The following is a 21,361-nucleotide window of genomic DNA, read 5'->3' as shown; positions in this document are numbered from 1 at the left end:
TATATGAAAATATTTTTTTTAGAATCTGAATGTGAACACTATTTGTCAGTGGCGGCTATCCTCTAAATAATATGTGTTGCTGAAAATATTTCAGGGGAACAACTACCCACCCATCATAAAATAATTATTAGAAAATACAAATTACCAATATTCAATCAGTGGCTACTGGTTCACATATTTTTCTGATTTTTGGGTGTTATCAAAATATAACAGTAAATTAATTTTAAAAAATATATATATAACACTCTATTTTATAAATTAGTTACAAAATTAATTATACTTAACAGTTAACTTATTACTTTGAATTATAACAAGAAAAATCAAATTGAAAAATATATATTGTACAATACTATACTTATACAATATTATTGTATATAATATTATGTATTTTATAATATTATGTCAAAAATGATAGTATTTTATATTCTCATAAGGCATAACATAAGTTTATAATTGAGATATAACAAATAATTTCAAGGAAGAATTTAACTATAGGCAATATATTAGAGCATTCAATAATATGTAATAATAATATTTTCGTGATTTTTCAGTATTTTGTCAATATTTGAACTTTAAATGCTTATAAATAAAAACCGTGATTAAGGATATTTTTCAAATGTCATTGTAACAATATAGTAAGAGCCTTGTATTAAATAAATTTTCAAGCTTTTTTACCCAACAAATAAAGTTTTATTGACAATCATAGAAAAAAGACTAAGAAAATTGGAAAAAGAAAATGTTCCTAAACAGTTCAAAACCATTTCGGTGGCGCACTCTTCTCGTCACCACACTCGCGCACTGCACGACGAAAAAAATTTTCGTTTATAGAAAATGCGAATATAAACAACCAGTGAAAAATTCATATTCATACGTTTTAAAGTTACACCAAAAACTAAAATTATTTTGTCAAAAACCAATTTTGCGTAAAAATTCTCGTTTTTCCTTAATTTTTTTATTGTTTTTCCTGGCGCTTTTGAAAACTATTGAAAATTTGAAAATTTGACCTCCCAAACTCACCAACTAGATTCACTTTCCCATCGAACAAGATACTGATGAAGACAATCGGAGTAGTCCTACTGCCCCAAACCGTGATGACAGACACAAAAGTAAAAAAACACACATCATTGTAAAATCAATACATTCATCGCTCCGCTCAGAATCTAAAATAATTTGTTTTATATTTTACATGTACCTAACGCAAGTGACAATAAGTTATACATAAAAAAACTTTAAATATTGATTAGAACAATAGTTGTTTCATCTGTCAAGTCTTCCTGTTTACAACTTTAATGCCAGCTGTTACCTAAATTATACCAATTTTTATTTTTAAAAAATACCATATACCTACCTTATTATATGAGTACTCACCTGGTCGCAATTTTTTTGTTTGATAACTACTTATTTCAGTTGATATCAATGCAGCTGGCCTTTTGAAAAATGATGAAATATCTATATTTTTAATTTTGTTTTGTCTCACTTTACATGATGTAGTATGACGTGTCCAATTTGTAGAATTCATACTACCTTTTTTTTTTACCACATATGCAAACGTTATCATCATCATCAAACATTATTAAATATTAAAAAGTATACAACGTGTAGTATGTACAGAGTACCGATAACCGATTACTAATGTTTTTATAATTTGTAAATTTGTAATCCAATAAAGACATTAAGATTACTTCCTAAGTATTGTAAACTAGATATTATATTTAAAATTCAAATTATGTGACTATTTTGAATAATGCCATAATGGTAATGAGTAATGACTAGGGCAGTGAAGTTGTTGCATTTGCATGTTTTTTTTAAATGGTTATATTTATTGCTGAGTGAGCTTAAAATAAGTTTCATTAAACTCTTAATTTAAACCAAAAAAAATTATATTGCAATAAATGCAATTTTGGTGATTTTTTTAATTTTACTGCAATTTTAACTATTTTTGATAATTTTCGTTTACATTTAAGATTATATAACTTAATATATAAAATAAAAGTAACTAAACGTAGCAGTGAACAAATTTCTATATTTGTTGTAATACCTACTTATTATTTCTATAGAGCGATTATCGTATTTTGATCGTTAAGATAAAAACTTGTCCCTCAATAACATATATTATCGTCTATTTATTTTATTATCGTCAAAAATCATCCGCACGTTTTTGTGGCACGTACTGTAGTCGTTCGTTATACTTTGTCGCGTCTATTTCGTCCGTTAAAATGCCAAAAGTCAAACCGATTAAATCAGCCATTTTAAAAAATTACGTATCAGAATTTGGTGACGCTATATTTTCTTCTGATGGCAGTATTCTCTTTTGTAAAATGTGTGAAGTGCAAGTATGTGCCGATAGACGATATATTGTGACACAACATCTAAAAACAGATAAACATTCTAGGGCAGTAAATAAGAAAAACAATACAAAGTCACAAGTTCAACAATTAGTAACAAATACAAAAAAGTCAAATTTTTCGTTTGATCTGTGTAAAGCATTGATGTCAAGTAATATTCCGTTACATAAAATTAGTAACATACATTTCCGGTCATTTTTGGAAAAATACACTGGAAAAGAAATTCCAACAGTTATTACTTTACGCAAAACATATGTAAATGATTGCTACGATGATACTATGAAAATTATCAGAAATTATGTAACTGGTAAAAAATATGGGTATCTATAGATGAAACAACAGATATAAGTGGACGTTTCATAGCTAACGTTGTAATCGGAACCTTGGAATTTGATCAACCTGGTAAGATATTTTTACTCACTACGGAAATTCTTTGTGAACATTTTGTAGAAGTAAAAAAAGTAATACAATTATTAAATTCAAATGATGCTATTTCTATTGAACAAGCTCAACATCTTTTGTCGGATAGTTCTATGGAAACCAACTTGGCATTCATTCATTCCAATTATGGTTTCATACCAGCAGAAATCACTAAACTCGAAACCCAACATGTTCCATTAATCGAAGCTTTATCTATAGTTAAAAACGTTGAAACTAAAATAGAAAAAATTACGGGACAAAATAGAATATTAATAAACCAGAAATTCAAAACTATTTTACAAAAAAATGAAGGATATCAAATAATTTTTCGTATATCAAAAATTCTAAGTGGAGAAATACAGTCAATGGAGGGCTTGCCAGAAGACTTGACCAACAACGATTTAATCTATTTCAAGTACGCGCCAATAACAACTACTGACGTAGAAAGAAGTTTCTCCCGATACAAAAATTTGTTGTGCGATAACAGACGATCATTCGATTTTGAAAACTTAAAAAAATCATTTGTAGTGCAATGCGATAATGTAAGCAATATTCATATTTAATTTTTATTATTATTATGTATTAATATATTTAATTTTATTGATTATAATTAAATTTTTTTAAATTTTTTCAATGCAATTTTTAATATATTTTAATGCAATAATGCAATCAATTTAGTGTGTTTTTTAATGCAATAACTTCACTGCCCTAGTAATGACTAATACAATTATTAAATAATAATTGATTAGGTATCTACCGAGTATCCAATATTCAATAATATTATATTTTTAGCATAATATCGGTAGCAAATGGTCAAGAGAGTGGAGTTTATGTATAGAAGGTGGTAAGTAGACGGAATATCAATAAACAAACTATTTTTATTTATAGATATACCAACTACCAATATATAAATACTAGTCCGTTGTCCGTACATACTACATATAGGTATTATTTTTATTATGGTTTACTAGTTGAATAATTAATATAAATAACATTCTACAGGAAACGGTTTCTTCTGAAAATGATTTATTCCAGAACTTATATTTATTTTAATATTGTTTCGTTTTTAATTATAAGTCATAGTATTATAAATAATTACACAAATACCCAACATCCATCCAACCACCCACCTAGGTACCCGCCCACCCACCAAATGTTATATGTGTTGGTCAAGCAACACTTGCACCATAGCATAACCGCCACTGCTATTTGTTCTATCCACGATGAAAAAGAAGCTATACATGCCTGAGAGAATTGTTTGATTTGTATTTTTAATTTACTTCATTAGCAAAATTTTCATAATATACCTACTTATTCTAATTTATATGCCGCCATGGAATATGTAGGTACTAACTTTTTGGGTGACTCGGGTTAATTGTAAACGAGTAGGTATTTAGCAAATTCAAAATTACCAAAAATCGTCTACGCGCTTTATTATTGACCGCTTAGATGATTTTTTATTAATGTCTGTAAAAGAAGATATATTGAATGAATTGAAATTTTAAGATATTTTGGACATTATTAAAAACTCATCTCATACTTTATCTAAATTTTTATTGTACATATAATTACATAAATATATAATTATAAGATTTAATTTGCCATATTGCTACTTAGTGTTACTGATTTATACCTATGTGTTGATTATTTTACATTTTTTTTAATCATCATAGAAAAAGTTCCTAAATCCTAAATCTTATAAAATGTGGGTGAAGGTAGAAATACTATTGAGAAAAATGTAATATTTTGTTAGTTTAAGCTGGGCCGTTAAATGTAGAAATAAAATAGCCTGGTTGCTTACAAAGAATAGTGGGCTTCTTGACCCTTCCAGTCCGGCCCCTGAAAAGTATAAAAAAAAGGATTTAGTGATACAATATATTCCCCAAAAAATTGTTGTCTCAACAATTCTAAGAAATTGGTGATATCACAACAAAAACACTTCGTCAAAATTCGTGTAAAAAACGAATAAGTAAAAAAAAACAGATCTTTAAGCACTATAAAGATGTACCTAATATAATAAATAAATGCTAAGTAAATTGAATTGAAGTACATTTATTTTTTTTCCAATAATTTATTTACTTGTCGATAAATTATATGATACAGCAGGGGTCGGCAACCTTTTTACCTACACGGGCCATAATTTGTTTCAGTTTTTAATGGAGGGCCGCATACAAAATTAAAATATTAAAAAATATAATTTTAACAAATAATACTAATATATTTACAGATAGCAACAAACATATTATGAATTTAACATTGCAGTTGTGCTTATTAACTAATTTTTAATTAAATACATTAGTAGAGACAATTTAAAAGTTTAAAAATAATTATTAATTAATTCTTGAATGCAATTTAGTATACAAATATTAAGTTACTAGTGTGATTTTTGAGGTTGAAATTTTCCCGCCAATTCATTTATATCCGCTTTTAAATTGGATGTTGATGAAAATTATTTATTTTAATCTGTCTAAGATCACCAGTGAGAGTGTCAAATTTTAATTTATGCTCTGTTTCATAGTGACGTTTAACATTATACTCTTTTACAGTTAAAATGTTTTTTTTTGCAAATTAAACATAATAGTTTACCTTTATTTTCGATAAAAAAAATATAAATCCGTCCATGATTCGTTGAATGTACGATGTTCATCACTAATTTTACGTTTTTTTGACATTGAATTGATAGGTTATTATAAAACAGTTGAAATTTAAACTTCACGTTGGAATGTTTCGAAACGAACTGCACTAAGCCACTAAGGCCATGACCAATACGTATTTGTCATAATCGACGATATATACATTACATAAGATTAGATTACGTTTTCGATCATAGCTTATCTCGCATTGATTAAATATTATTTATATATTTATAACAATTTAACCTACAAAATTAAAATTAAAACACCATGAATTATATTTGGAGGGCCTCAGCTAAAAGTTCCGAGGGCCGCGGGTTGCCGGTGCCTGTGATACAGCACAAGAAAAACGTGAACAAAATAAATAAAAGGCATTAGAAGTTCATTATAATTTAAAATATTATAATAGACGTTCAGTAAAGTAAATACTAAATGTAGGTATAATTTTAAACTTTAAAGGCTCGGTCAAACAATGAGACGGCTGCTATTGTGTTAGAGTACCGTGGACCGTGGCGGGCAGCGGTCTGTTAATATTATGTTGGGGGCAAGTCGTTGAGTTATTTTAAAAAATTTAAATTTTGAAAAGTAGTAAGGTATTTTAAAAATGTTGAAATTTTTTCTATTTCTAAACGATATAATGAACGTTATATTGGGTAAAATGAAAAAAACGCAATGACTTGCCCTCAAAAATATTGTCACAATTCAATTTTACAATGGGTATTTTTCCTCTAAAACCAAAATTGAGCGAGTTCTACTCAGACTGCGTAAACACGTTTTGTCAATGCCGTACGTGTTTAAGACGGTGACAACACATGCGGGTGTGACGTCCTCTTAAGGGAGTCGGAGCCGATGCGTTTTTTGATACAAAAACCTTGTCATACAGGAAAAACTCCCACGCCATGTAGAATAGTCGGATTTCGTTCATTTTTTTTTAATTGAAAGTAGAGAACATTTTGTAGGTCGGATTAAAGCCCGATTTTGAAAATTATAAATATAGAAGCTGGAATAATATGCATTTGAATGATGCACAATATTTGTTCTTTTTCAAACGTATTTTTTTCTACTATTTAAAGTAAAATAAAAATTCGAGCTTTGATCCGACCTGTAAAAACTTCTCATCTTTCAGATAAAAAAAAATGACCAAAATCCGACATATCTACGAGGCGTGAACGTTTTTCTTGTAGAAGCATTTTTGTTCATCAAAATAGTGCTTCGATAATAGTCATAGAAGTCAATTTATGTTTATTTAATTTATTTAATTGCTGATGTGCATGCGCGTGGGTAAATATCTATCTGCGCGTGTAATTATAGCTCACTCACACTAATATTGATTTACATACTCACACACGTGCACGTTCCACGCGAGGCCGATACAACATGTGAATTGAATTGCCTACATTTTACTCCTTAATAAATGACCGGCGCCGTCACCCTTAAGGCGGCCGGTGCCGATGCATAGCTTGAGAGTTATTCCCGTAAAGTCATTTTCGTCCGTTAGAACGGAAGACTAAATATTTCGTTATTTGTGAATGTTGACATGTGCCTGCGAGTACGTTCGCGACCCTCGCTCTACTGCGTATTTTGCAAATGTGGGTAGTGGGTACACTCAGAACCGGGTTGCTCTGATTGGTCCAATTTGAATTCCCGCTATTTTCTTATCACTTCATTTAAAGTATGTTTATATATCATATTATATCCTATCATTTCGTTATCATATCAAAATAATATTAAATATTTAATTATTTAAATCAATTAATTTAATTTAATTAATTATATTCTTTACATATATTTGGCATACATTATTTTCATTATTTACTAATGCTTACTATGTTTAACAATATAAACTCAACATAAAGATTATACTCAACTTAACAATATATAAAATCTCAAAAATCATAGTATAGATAGCTCTATAATATACAAAAGCGAAATTTTTAAAAATCAGTAGGAATGATAATATTACCTAAACCTAATGTGAAAAAACAATAATATTCTAATGTAATTATTTACACGTGGGACTATGGGAGACGAGAGGAGGACCAGAAAAAGCTTAAATATAACAATTATTAAATAATTTTTATAGTGTGGTATTTTACATCTATTCCTGCATAATATATTGTATTCATCAATTATTATTTGGGATGTTTTTTTTAAAATCTCTATTAAAATACTACGAGGATTTAAAATATGAGTTATAATTTTTATTTATATACCTAACACTACTATAATAAATGATACATTTTTAAACATAAGGCATGAACATTTTGAATTTGAAATACTTACATTTTAAGGTTTCAGAACATTAAATTTATTTTGATAGTTATAACTATATACATAATATACAAAATAAATTAAAACTATTAGTTGAATATTATATAACTCTGAATGACATTTATTACCTTCGGTTTTATAGAGATAAATATACTTTAAGTGACTACAGTATTTTTTTATAACAAAAAAACATTTTCGAGCAGTGAGTACTGAGATTATTATAATATTTATTTAGATGAATATTTAAATGTTTTTTACATTTAGAAGTGAATTGATGATATAAATATATAAGACAGTAAAACCGAAAGTTTATAATAATTCACCTTTATTATTATTATTATTATATTATATTCTAAATCTGAACAAAGTTAGGTAACGTTGTAAATATTAAATACTATTAATATTTGTATAAAGAGAGCAAATATTGTAAATAGCAAGAATTCTTAAAATATATACCTGCAGATTAGTGCAGAACAGTAGTATACTAAAAAAAAAAATAATGGATGATTTTATAATTGTTTTATTAGTGAGATTTGGCATTATTTGTATTTAAATTTAAACATTGCGTTAAATTATGAAGACGCTTAGGCGGCTTGATTTTTTTTTTGTAATTGTGTGTCTACCAGCTATGCAGTAACTTTCTGTTGGAGGTCTTCCTGCATTAATTTGATGCGTACCCTTGTAGTTTCCTCGTCTCCTAGCCACTGAAGTAGGTTGAACACGAATACGTCTTCCTCGTTTAGAACTAAATTAATAAAGATAAAACAATTATAAATGAAGCAGCATAATACTATTGCATATTTTTTAACACAGTTATGAAATACCTAGTAATACTAATTAAACATTTACCTAGAAGCATTATTAATAACAAAGTCTACAGCTTGAGTTGGAGTAATTTTTGTTTGTATATTTTTTGTTAAAATAGTTAAATATTTTATTGATGTTTCTGAAACATCTTTTTGTAAAACAAGTCTAAGGTTATTTATTGCATTTGAAAATTGTTCGTTTAATAATTGCTGGCTTGCTTCATTTTTAGATGAAGTATCATGTGAGTGTAATTGTTGATCTTTTGATTCACTACAATTATTTTGATCACTTTCTGACAACTCTTATAGTTTGTTCAACTAAGGTATTTTTCTCCATCAGAGATGTTTGAGGAGTTGATAGTTCAAAGACATCCTGTAATAAAGAGTTAGTACATAGTTCACATCTTAATTAATCTAATAATTGAGTAAATTTTGTTTTATAGTATACATTACTTCAAAAAAATGGTTTTGGTGGACACTCATCACCAAGAGCAAGCAAACCTAGAATATAGCGATCATTGCAATTAACTACTGGACAATTTGGAAATTCTTTTGAGTTTGGAAAATGTTTTTTTAGAAAATCTCGGTGTTTGCAAAATCCCCCCTGTTGACCACTATAGCAGCTACACCAACCAACTATAGTATTAACTATATATTTAGTACTAGGCACTTTATATACATAATCATCTATTTGCACCACAGTGCATATATTTACTGTTGACATTCGAGTAAGCTGCATTTCAAAATGGCTTTTTGATCTTCTGTTATAAGCAAAATCAAACAAGCGGTTAATAGCAATAAATTCAAAAGTGCAACTATGTTATAAGCTTTTGTGCGTTCCAAAACAATTTCTTTTAAAATACTAATAGATGCCTCAGAATAATTATTTGTTTGATTATTTCGTGTTATGAGACTATTACGGTTTCTATAAAGCATTGACCACTGATTGCTTCTTTTTAAATTTTCATTTAAACAATCTTTAAATTTTTGATTATTTTCTAATTGATTTATGTTATTTATAGAATCTTGAAACTCATCATCAGTTTTAGAATATACTACCTGAAAAATACAATACCTAGTATTTATTTGTATAATAAGTTCAGCATAATTAATTTAACGTTGATACCTGTTTAAAAAGCTCCATCAAATTTTGCCTCTGTGTAGGCAATACATTACTTCCAGTTGACATTAGCCATCTCCATTCTGCTTGCATGAAATGAAATAGACAAAGTAATTTTGTAAGTATTAAATATTTGTATAAAATAATTGTATTTTTGAGTATCTAATAAAGAATCTTAAATATAATAATCATTTGGCATTGGTCATGAATTAATTATTATTGATTTTTAAAATTTTTCTTGTATTAAAAAAAATTGCTGTAAGTAGGTAGGTATAATTATAAAAATTTAAAATTAATTAAAAATTATTAAAAAAAATAATAAAATATTGTTTTTAATTTATTCGTTAAGAATTAATTTCAAAATTAAATAATTCACAAAATTTAAAGTAACAACTTCTTGTATGACACTAATTTTATGTTACATCGGTATACATTGCACTTTTTACAGCTATAGATATGATACAGATTAATTTATTATCTGATCTATAGGCCATGGTGTCATGAAAACATATGTAATTAATTAATAGATAATGTTTTAACTTATAATTTAAACCATATTTTGTTTTATTGTTTTATAAGCTATTAAGCTTACAATATTAACATTAGGTATCCTACAATTATTATAACTTATAAGATATAATTAGTTAATTTAACAAAAAAATATGAATTATAATACATTTTTAAACGTAATTTATCTTTGTTCACACTATTACATTAAAAATTAAATTTGTGAATTAAAACAAAAATAATAATAACTAAAAATGATTTTGATATAATTTTAAAACCATTATCAGTTCATTGTTCATTATTTTTATCATTACCTCTAATCCTCCAAAGCAATTAGGAAAATGTTCATTTAGCATTTTAAATCCTTTTTCATATGATATACTTGTTTGTTGCCTGTGCACCAAAATACCAATTGGTACAGCACCACCTTTAGTTGCAGTTAAAATTACAGTAACTGAGGCCATCGAAACATCACAGCTTGAGCTTGAATCGAGAAAAATTATTTCAAAGCTGCTCTGTAATTTTTGGGCTCTTTGGTTTAAAGATGTAACAATTAGAACTACCCAAGGAGTGGTTTTGTTTATTTTAACAATTACACCTGCAAATACAATTTAAAATTATATAATCTAAATATGTAAACTCTATGGTAATACTAAATAGGGTGACATGTATGTAGATGTACATATAAAAATATCATATACAAATAATTAAACCTTGTTTAAGATATTATGGGATTTTTTCTTCCAGTCTATCAAAGGGATCTTTTATAGTACCATAATTTTCTGTTAAATAATTATGCCACAGCCTATACACTATCCAAGGTCTGGGATTTAGTGCACCATTTGCTAATTTAACAATGTAATTTGGTAGTGTTTGAAGTCTTGATATATATTTTGTTTTATTGCTTGGCAAGGGGAAAGTCCATCAGCAAAGTACTGCCAAAAAATAGCTTTCACTTCTGGGTCAATAAATAAACGTTTTAGTGCATCGGCACTAGCACAGTTATGCTTATGGAAAGGATTTATTTTGATGATAGTATTAAGCGGGGGGTCTCTTTTTAAATATTCATCATTTTTTTTTGAACCCTTTGTTACCATTTTTATTAAGATATCAATAAATCCTTCACGGTTCTGATTTTTTTTGCTGTTTGAGGTTTTTCTGTGTGAGCTATAACTGCATAGTCATTTTTCGTGCATTATAAACCTTAAACAGAACAAATAACAAATAACTTTAAATGTATCTAAGTTATTATACAATAAGATGTATGAGTATAATGTATAAATATTTTAAATTCATGTGAAATAAAATTAATAAATAAAATTAATTTAATATCAATGCAGGTCTACTTTAATTATTTTAATAGGTACCTGCTGTAGTAAGCAAGTTACTACTTAACAATAAAACAAATCCCACAGGTACATAACTATACTATACTATAATTTAGATACTGTAATTCGGCATACATCGGATAATAGAAACGGAGGTAAGGGTTCTTTCTGTATATTACATTTTAATGTCTTGGGGAAGAGACGGTAGATATTAGGAACTCACTGAACCATAATTTGCTCTGTATACGACAGATGTTCAAATATAAAAATATATACTATATGATTATTTTGATTACAACGCTGTACGCTGTACGCGACGATAGTTATTATAAATATATTAAAATTATATTAAAAAGATTATTTCAAATTTAATACACAGAATTATACTGGAAGTCATAATATGCGTGGGCTGGAACGATGTTCACACCAGTCACATCCGTGAGCCGAGATACAGTATCTATAGGCAAGGGGTACGGGGAACTGCATATAAAAGGGAGCCCGAATCGGCCTGTTTTCAGACGTGTACTACCCATTAGTGCAAGCACCTTCACGCCACTCTGTACGAGCATATTTTGGACTTAGAAAAATTATCAACAATATAATAAAATTCACAATAAAACAACAACTGTCTTTTATTTATTATCAACCACGACTACAACATCAAACAAATTGTCTGCGACCTGCAACTATAATATCTTGGGAGCCACTTATCTACTATTAGTACTACGATAGTAGGTACCAAGCTCACGAGAATATTACACTGCTATTTGTATAAATGTTTTTATGTAAAGTATTTTATAAGAAACCTATGGTAACTATACTAACTATATATTTTGAGAGTTTAAATTATTATTTTGTTTAAGTCAAAGTGTGATTGTAAATTATGATTTGTTCTTAAGAATTAGGTAGTAATATGGTGGTGTGTAATATAAAATGTAAATGTAAAAAATTAATACAAATTATTAATATTTAAATATATTTAAATTACAAGATTTTAGTTTGTTTACAATAGCATGATTTAGACTTTAAGTATCAATCGATTTACAAAAATTTACTGACCGACAATTATTTCCCTTATTGATCCAATGACCAAATATCCAGTTGCTATCATCAAACTTTCCAAATTGTTTAATCAATAGTTGAGCATCATCTTGACTTTCCATAGCAATTCGAAATGTTAAAACATGTTCTGTTAATTTATCTAAAACCAACCCGCTATTTAAGTCTTCGAAGTACTTAATTAGTGATTTTAAAAAAACCTCCTATTTAATAATTTATAAAAATATTATTAATGCAATATAAATACGAATAGTCAGCTGTAGCCAATACAAATAAAAAATAATAATATATATTTACCATAATAATTATTAATTAGTAAGCAATGAGATTTTATATATTGTTAAGTTGAGTATAATCTTTATGTTGAGTTTATATTGTTTAACATAGTAAGCATTAGTAAATAATAAAAATAATGTATGCCAAATATATGTTAAGAATATAATTAATTAAATTAAATTAATTGATTTAAATAATTAAATATTTAATATTATTTTGATATGATAACGAAATGATAGGATATAATATGATATATTATAAACATATTTTAAATGAAGTGATAAGAAAATAGCGGGAATTCAAATTGGACCAATCAGAGTAACCCGGTTCTGAGTGTACCCACATTTGCAAAATACCCCGCTCTACTCATCACCCCACCAATACCCATATCGCGTATAAAAATTACTAATTTATTATATTACTTCTTACTAGGGAATTAATTATTAAATAATTTTGTTATTATTGTCGGCGGCTGTGGCCGGAGCAGAGCACCAGTCGGTCTCAGTTATTGTTTCGAGTACCGAATACCGTACCTACGCGTAATGTGTATTAAAACTTAGGTATGTGTGTAATTTAAAATTTGAATCGTTTTATTTATTATTAATTATTATTTCTTACACTTACCTACTTATTATTAAAAATTAAATACATACATCTTTTTTATATTATGATCGAAAAAAAACATACAATACCGAAAAATAAACTAATTATCTAATAAGTAAAAAAAAAATTATTATTTATATTAATATATTATAATACGTAAACTGTTTTTAACGTAGAATCTCAGGATTCACGATTTCATTCAACAAATGATTATTGTAAAAATCCACAAGTTGAGTTTCCATTTTATTTTTCCAAAACTCAGTATCACGATCAATTTTTTCAACAAAAATATTTGTAAAAAGTGTATTATTTTCATCAAATCTCATCTGAATGTTATGATTTTTAAATAAATATACTTTGTTATAAACTATAATATAATTATTTTTACGTCATTGCTGCTGTTGTTTTTGGTGTAAATACTTCACTGTACAAAATATATTTATTGTATTTACCCTCGGTGTTTTTTTTCTTAATTTACATACTCGACCGAAATTTGAGGCAGTGAGGCAGTATTTTCGTTCCCTGTGCCAATTAAGCTTTTAGGTTAATCTACTGTACGTCTTTCTAAAAAATGTATTTTCTCCACACTTAGTTATAAATTAATTAAAATATTAGTTTGTCTGTCTTCCAAATCTTCCACTGAAATCGGTAAGTCAGTTCAACCCAGCTCATCACATAAATTTCCGTAATCTTTATCGGGCCCAGAAAATTTTTTCATTTTACTAGTTTGTGAACTAAAAATTTTTTATCATATTTTAAACAATCATAAATGAGACAAATTTAAATATTAAAAAAAAATAATTTAAAAATTATATAAACCTGGTAGATGATCCTAATAAGTTGAGTTTTGATTTTTTACTATTCTGTAAAGTTTATCTTTCTGCAATTTTCGTACATATAATTCGGTAAACTGTCCTGGACTTTGTTTGGTAGCAGTTTTATGCATTTTATGTAAATAATCAGGATCACAATTAAAAGAGGACACTGCTGTCATGTATCTTGTATTATAAGAACCTATAAATTAATTTATGAAATAAAGATTACCTAAACTACTTTATATTATGTATAGAATTTTTAATCATTACCTACCTCTCAAAGAATAATTTATTCTTTTTCCCCCACGAATTTGGCAACAACACGATACTACATAATTGTTATTTATATCGTACATTAAACTATCTGCATGATATGCCACTAAATTTTTGGCTTTAATGATGTCTTGCCATAAGCCACATTTTTCCATTTCCGGAACATAGTTTAGGGCATTAGGTTCAGCTTTACAAAAATATCTGAAAATCATTTTAGATTCTGAGCGAAGCGATGAATGTATTGATTTTACAATGAAGTATGTTTTTTTTTTAATTTTTTTTTATTTTTGTGTCTGTCATCACCTTTTAGGAGAGTAAAAGTGCTTGGATTTTCTTCAACAATAACTTTTCTGATGGGAAAGTGAATCTATTTGGTACTTTGGGGGGTCAAAAGTAAAAATTTCTCAGTAGTTTTCAAAAGCGACGTGAAAAACAAAAGAAAAATTAAGGAAAAACGGGAATTTTTTCGAGAATTTTTCCCTGTTTTCGAGAAAATCGATTTTGGTTTTTGGTGTAACTCTAAAACAAATAACCGTTGGTACACGAAATTTTGACTGAATGTTTATATTAGCATTTTCTATACACCATAACATTTTCCAAATATTTTGACTCTTTTTGAACTGTGTACGGGCATTGTAAGTTTTCAATTTTTTTAGTTTTTTTTTCTATAAATATCAATAAAATTTTATCTGTCGAGTAAAAAAGCTTGAAAATTTAATAGAAGGCTCCTAGGTTATTGATTCAAAGGCAGATGAAAAAAATTAAAAATCCTTAGTCACAGTTTTTATTTATAAGCATTTAAAGTTCAAATTTTGACAAAATACTGAAAAATCACGAAAATTAGCAAATTATTTTGAGTCGAGAATTCATAAAAAATTTTCTTTTTAAATCTAAGATTTGAAAATAAAATATAAGATTACTCATAAGTTTGTCTACCTTTATCAAAAAAAAAAATGTCTATAAGAAACATAGATTAAATTTTTATGAGCGTCTGAAATTTATATTTTTACAACATTTGATATTCACTCGATTTCTCATGTAACGATTTTCTTATTTTATTGTAATTAAAAAACGAATGACTGTAGATACTTGAAAATTTCACTGAATGTTTGTATTAGCATTTTCAATACACCATAACATTTTGAAAATATTTTGACTCTATTTGAGCTGTTTACGGACATTGTCAGTTTCCAATTTTTTTAGTTTTTTTTCTATAAATATCAATAAAATTTTATTTGTTGGGTAAAAAAGCGTGAGTATTTAATATAAGGCTCCTGATATATCGTTCTAATAGCAGTTGAAAAATATTAAAAATACATAGGCACAATTTTTTTTTATAAGCATTTAAAGTTCAAATTTTGATAACATTTATCAAATTTATAATTTATTAATTACTTTGTAGTGAATAATGTATAAAATGTTTAACTTTATGGCTAAGGATTGAAAATTTAAATCAAGGCTCCACGTAAATAGATTATATATAAATTACTTTATTCACAATAATATCATCAAATATACTTGGTAATATCATAGGCTGACTGACCGTTTTCGCTCAGAATCGTTTTTCTTATACAACGATATTATATCATTGAATTCAAATTTAACACCATCCATTACAGTGACCCACTTGTAACCTACTGTACAGCAGAGTGACATCCACTTATCCACCTTTTTTAAATTAAAATATTATTTTAAGGTATATACATATTAAATTAATTTTTACAAACGGATCGCATTTGTCATAACAACCAAATACACGATACAGTCCATTGTCTATATCTCTTTTTAAAAATGTTGACTTTTGATTAAAGTTAAATTGTTTACATGTTTCCAGTGGTGAATATCTTTAGTAATACCGTATCTAAATGAAATCATTTAAATTAATATGATGAACCCACTTTTAATGATATGTAATATTCTAATATGTACCTATGTATAGTATATATTAATGAATAATATACACCTACCGTAGTCTAAGTTTATTATTTTTTAATAATATTCTCAAAATTCCCGGTACAACAATACCACTGGAACATTTTCTTTTTCCCGCTATGTCATTTATTCGATTCGTGTAATTCCGTAATATATGATTTTTACATTCAATTTTTTTTACTGGACAGTTTTCGACCATAAGGTTGTGCTATACTCAACTTTTTTGTAACGGAACTATCACCATCACCAATCAGTTTATAATATATTATATTGTACATGGGAATACTTTGTTTGAAGCCTTCGAGAATTATATCAGATTCCATACCAGTCGATGTACCATCCCAATTTTTATAGCATTGGTGGTTGGTAGTTGGTTTATTTGAGTTTGTTTGAGCTTTTACAAAAATTGAACAATATTTATTTCAATTTCCCAAAAAAAGGACTTTTTTAGTTTTTGCTCCAACAATACAACCCTAGATTAAAAAAGAACTAATTTAAAAATAAAATGGTTAAAAAAAATGCTCATAAAAAATATTTATGGAATATCTTTCAACTTTTGTTTATAGTTAGTTTAATCTCAACTCATGTATTTTATATATTTTTATTACAGTACGAACAACTTATCGTGCAGTAGGCTTTCAAGTATTTTGACTACGAAAAACATTTTACCAACATTTATAAAAAAAAACTTAAAATAATCAAATATTTTAAAATAACTCAAAATTAGCAAAATATTTTGAAAATTATACTTTGTAAAGAAAATTCAAATTTAAATAACTGCTGAAAGTTTCAAGTATCCACGAAATCTGTCACTCTATATTGATAAGTGATATTTAAAGTAAATTTTTATGACATATTTACTTATATTATATTGCTATTATTATAATTTATTTTACCATTATCTATAATATCAATACGATATGTGGTATAAATAGGCTTAATAATAATTTAAATATGTATTTTTAAAAATTTCATTATGCAGGTATAGTACAATAAGTATCAGTAACAGTAATATTTGTACTAACAACTCCAGATAAGGCATTGTAGTTTGTTCTATAGCTGCTTTTGGACCAAGCTCCATCAGTTATAACTGTTATCATAATAATTCTGTTTTTATTTACATCGCCATTATCTATAGCTAATTTAGCCTCCTCATTGGCTGCAGAAGACATTGACTCTCAAGCAGTATTATCAGTAAAATTTTTAACTTTTTCGTGAAGTTTTTGATATAATTTATTGCACATGTTCGGCATATTCAATAAAGCAGAGAATATTTCCAACTGTACAAAACCTTAACCCGAATTTATTGCTGCTGTTACAGCTGCTGTATTAACGTCCATTAACGATATACTAGGATCTTCGGATTCGATTACTTAATATAACAAGGCACAACATAATCTGATAAATTATCGGATATAGCTTAAGCCTCTTGTACAAATATGTCCTTATTTAAAGAACATGTTTCTTTAGATGAATTATCTGTTATTGATTTACTACAATGTAAATATACAACAAACGTATAATAATATACAATCATAAATATAATTTTAATTGATTTATTTTGGTCTAATATAATATTACAATCAATTTTATTTAGCTACGTCTATAATATAATAAGTTATATACAAATACCGTATTAGATTCAAAAATGTAACGGAAAATTATTAATATATCTACTCGCGTTGACGATATCCATTCGAGGTACTCGACATCTACTATACAGCAGAGCGAGTTCCCGGTTTTTATTTTTCATTCGTATAATAATAATACACGTCAGAGACCAAATATATATAAATATAAAATAAATGATTATCATAATATTATTACCTACATTTTGTAAAACAAAGTTTCAAATAAAGTGCGTACTTAATAGTACGAAAAAATTTATATTCTAGCCTCTGATTTATGTATATAAAGTAGGTATTTTACAAAAATCGTACGGTGTTTTAGTGTTTACATAATTCTTAAATTAAATTAAATATCTAAAATCAAAAATATATTACTATGATATATATTTTAGGTTTTCACTTAACGTGCTATTATTCCACCTTTTTTCCCTATAAGCTGCTACTGTTTTAGATTTTATGCAATATTTTTTTGTCACCGTATTTTTATCCATGGTAAATTAAAAATCACAAACGGAATAAAGGAGTAATGGAGTAAACGAAGTAACGGAGTAAACAACAACGATACCCATCAAAAATGCGTACTCAATAACAACAAAATAATAACATGTTGTATTTAGTAAACCAATAGATACCTAATAGTAATTTATTATTGTTATAATAATATCAAAATAAACATTATAATTTTGTGATTCCGTAAATACTAAATATACTTGATATTTATAAATAAAACTTCCTGGACAGCGCGTCGCACATCATGGTTACAGGAGTAGTAGAGGGGATTCTCTCACACTAATAATCATTTATACTACTACACACTCACAAGATTGTGCGATGCCGAAACAATATGTGAATTAGGTTGCCAATGATTTGCTCCTTAATAAATAGCCGGCACGGGCCTTAAAGGTTAAGTATAGTATCGTTGATTATAAATAGGTACTATAGATCGCTCACTGGCCACTGCGGAACAATATACTCTGCGTTGAATTTCACACAAAATATAGAAACAAAAAAAGGTGGGTAAGTGGATGTCGCTCTGCTGTACAGTAGGTTACAAGTGGGTCACTGTAACGGATGATTTTAAATTTGAATTCAATGATAAAATATCTTTGTATAAGAAAAACGATTCTGAGCGATAACGGTCAGTCAGCCGATATATATATGATATTACAAAGTATATTTGATGATATTATTGTAAATAAAGTAATTTATATATAACCTATTTACGTGGAGCCTTGTTTTAAATGTTCAATCCTTAGCTATAAAAGCTGAACATTTTATAAATTATAAATTTTGTCAAAATTTGAACTTTAAATGCTTATAAAAAAAAATTGTGCCTATGTATTTTTAATATTTTTCAACTGTTATTAGAACGATATATCAGGAGCCTTATATTAAATATTCACGCTTTTTTACCCAACAAATAAAATGTTATTGATATTTATAGAAAAAAAAACTAAAAAAATTGAAAACTGACAATGTCCGTAAACAGCTCAAATAGAGTCAAATTATTTTCAAAATTTTATCGTGTATAGAAAATGCTAATACAAACATTCAGTGAAATTTTCAAATATCTATAGTCATACGTTTTTTAATTACAACAAAATAAGAAAATCGTTACATGAGATATCGAGTGAATATCAAATGTTATAAAAATATGAATTTCAAACGCTCATAAAAATTTAATTTGACTTTCTTGTAGACATTTTTTTTTTGATTAAAGGTAGACAAACTTATGGATAATCTTGTATTACATTTTCAAATCTTAGATTTAAAAAGAAAAATTTTTATGAATTCTCAGCACAAAATAATTTGCTAATTTTCGTGATTTTTTAGTATTTTGTCAATATTTGAACTTAAAATGCTTATAAAATGTGAATTTGAATTTTTTTTATCTGCCTTTAAAACATTAACCTAGGAGCCTTCTAAAAAATTTTCAAGCTTTTTTACCCAACAGATAAAATTTAATTGATATTTCTAGAAAAAAAAAACTAAAAAAAAATGGAAACTGAAAATGTCCGTAAACAGCTCAAATTAAGTCAAAATATTTGGAAAATGTTATGGTGTATAGAAAATGCTAATATAATCATTCAGTCAACATTTCATGTACCTACGGTCATTTGTTTTAGAGTTGCACCAAAAATCAAAATCGATTTTCTCGTTTTTCCTTAATTTTTCTTTTGTTTATCGCGTCGCTTTTGAAAAATAATGGGAAATGTTTACTTTTGGTGATGACAGACACAAAAATAAAAAAAAACACACATCATTATAAAATCAATACATTCATCGTTCCACTCAGAATCTAAAATATCTAAAATAATTACTATAAAAATATTAATATTTAAAGCATACACATTTGGCGCCATTGAGCAAATATAGTTCAAACATTCCTATACCTATTAAAATGTACCTAAGTATTGAACTATTAATTAAGAGCTCAAAGCTCGCCAATATGTGTACCAATGTGGCTTATCAAACTTTTAGGTTTTGTTTCATATACAGCTGTAGAAAATTTTATTTGCCGTAACTTTCAAAGAAATAATTTTTTAATTTTCGAAAACTTCAAGTGGCGGAGGGCGGAAACTCCATCATTCCTCTTGGCTATTCCTCTGCACTAGTTATTATACAATTTTGGAATAAAAACGTTATAATTAAAATCGGTATAGAAATTGGAAACAGTTCAACCTAAACTACACTTTATAAATATCAGTTGTCATTTAATATACAAGACAGTAACATCAAAATAATGCCAAAAATGAAATTCACGACTGATTTTCAACTAGAATAAAATAATGTATAACTACTTATTATTGATAAAAATGGCAATACCACAATATTATGATTTTTTATGCAATTTCATTACTAAAAATTTCAATATTTTGCTTTAATTGCCTATGTCAAACCCCTTAAACTCGACAGTTAAGATTCCTGTCAATATCCTGATCAGTAGTTTCGTTCAACAACACTCAACAATGAGGTGATATTATTATGATTTTTATCTGTGGTGCGTGTAGGGGGTAGATAATCTGCTAGGTAAACAACATGTGGGGAGCTTTAGGAGGAACTCTCCCCAACATACACTTTTTGTTTATTTTTTAGTATACAATAATACACAGTAAAACAATTTATATTGAACATTCCAAATAGATTATTTTATGCATAACAATTTATTAATAAACACAATATTTAAAACAAGATCTAATTATCGAGATTTTTTTGAGCTCATTACCATTGTGATTAGTATAGATTTTAATTCTCAATCGAAATCTTTTGCAACTGCTTCTTTAAAATTATCCACTATTTTTTTAAACTTCTTACATAAAGGCATACCAAACGAGATCAAAATTT

At 27.1% G+C, this 21,361-nt stretch overlaps 1 pseudogene; it reads right to left on the bottom strand.

Annotated features, from left to right (window-relative positions):
* Positions 1 to 7,146: 7,146 nt before the first annotated feature.
* On the bottom strand, positions 7,147 to 12,966 carry LOC132936697 (uncharacterized; annotated as a pseudogene).
* Positions 12,967 to 21,361: the final 8,395 nt, after the last annotated feature.

The sequence above is a fragment of the Metopolophium dirhodum genome, chromosome 1 (assembly GCF_019925205.1).
Source record: "Metopolophium dirhodum isolate CAU chromosome 1, ASM1992520v1, whole genome shotgun sequence".
Taxonomy (NCBI): Eukaryota; Metazoa; Arthropoda; class Insecta; order Hemiptera; family Aphididae; genus Metopolophium; species Metopolophium dirhodum.
The sequence above is the reverse complement of the archived record's forward strand: the minus strand, read 5'-3'. Positions and strand labels throughout refer to the sequence as shown.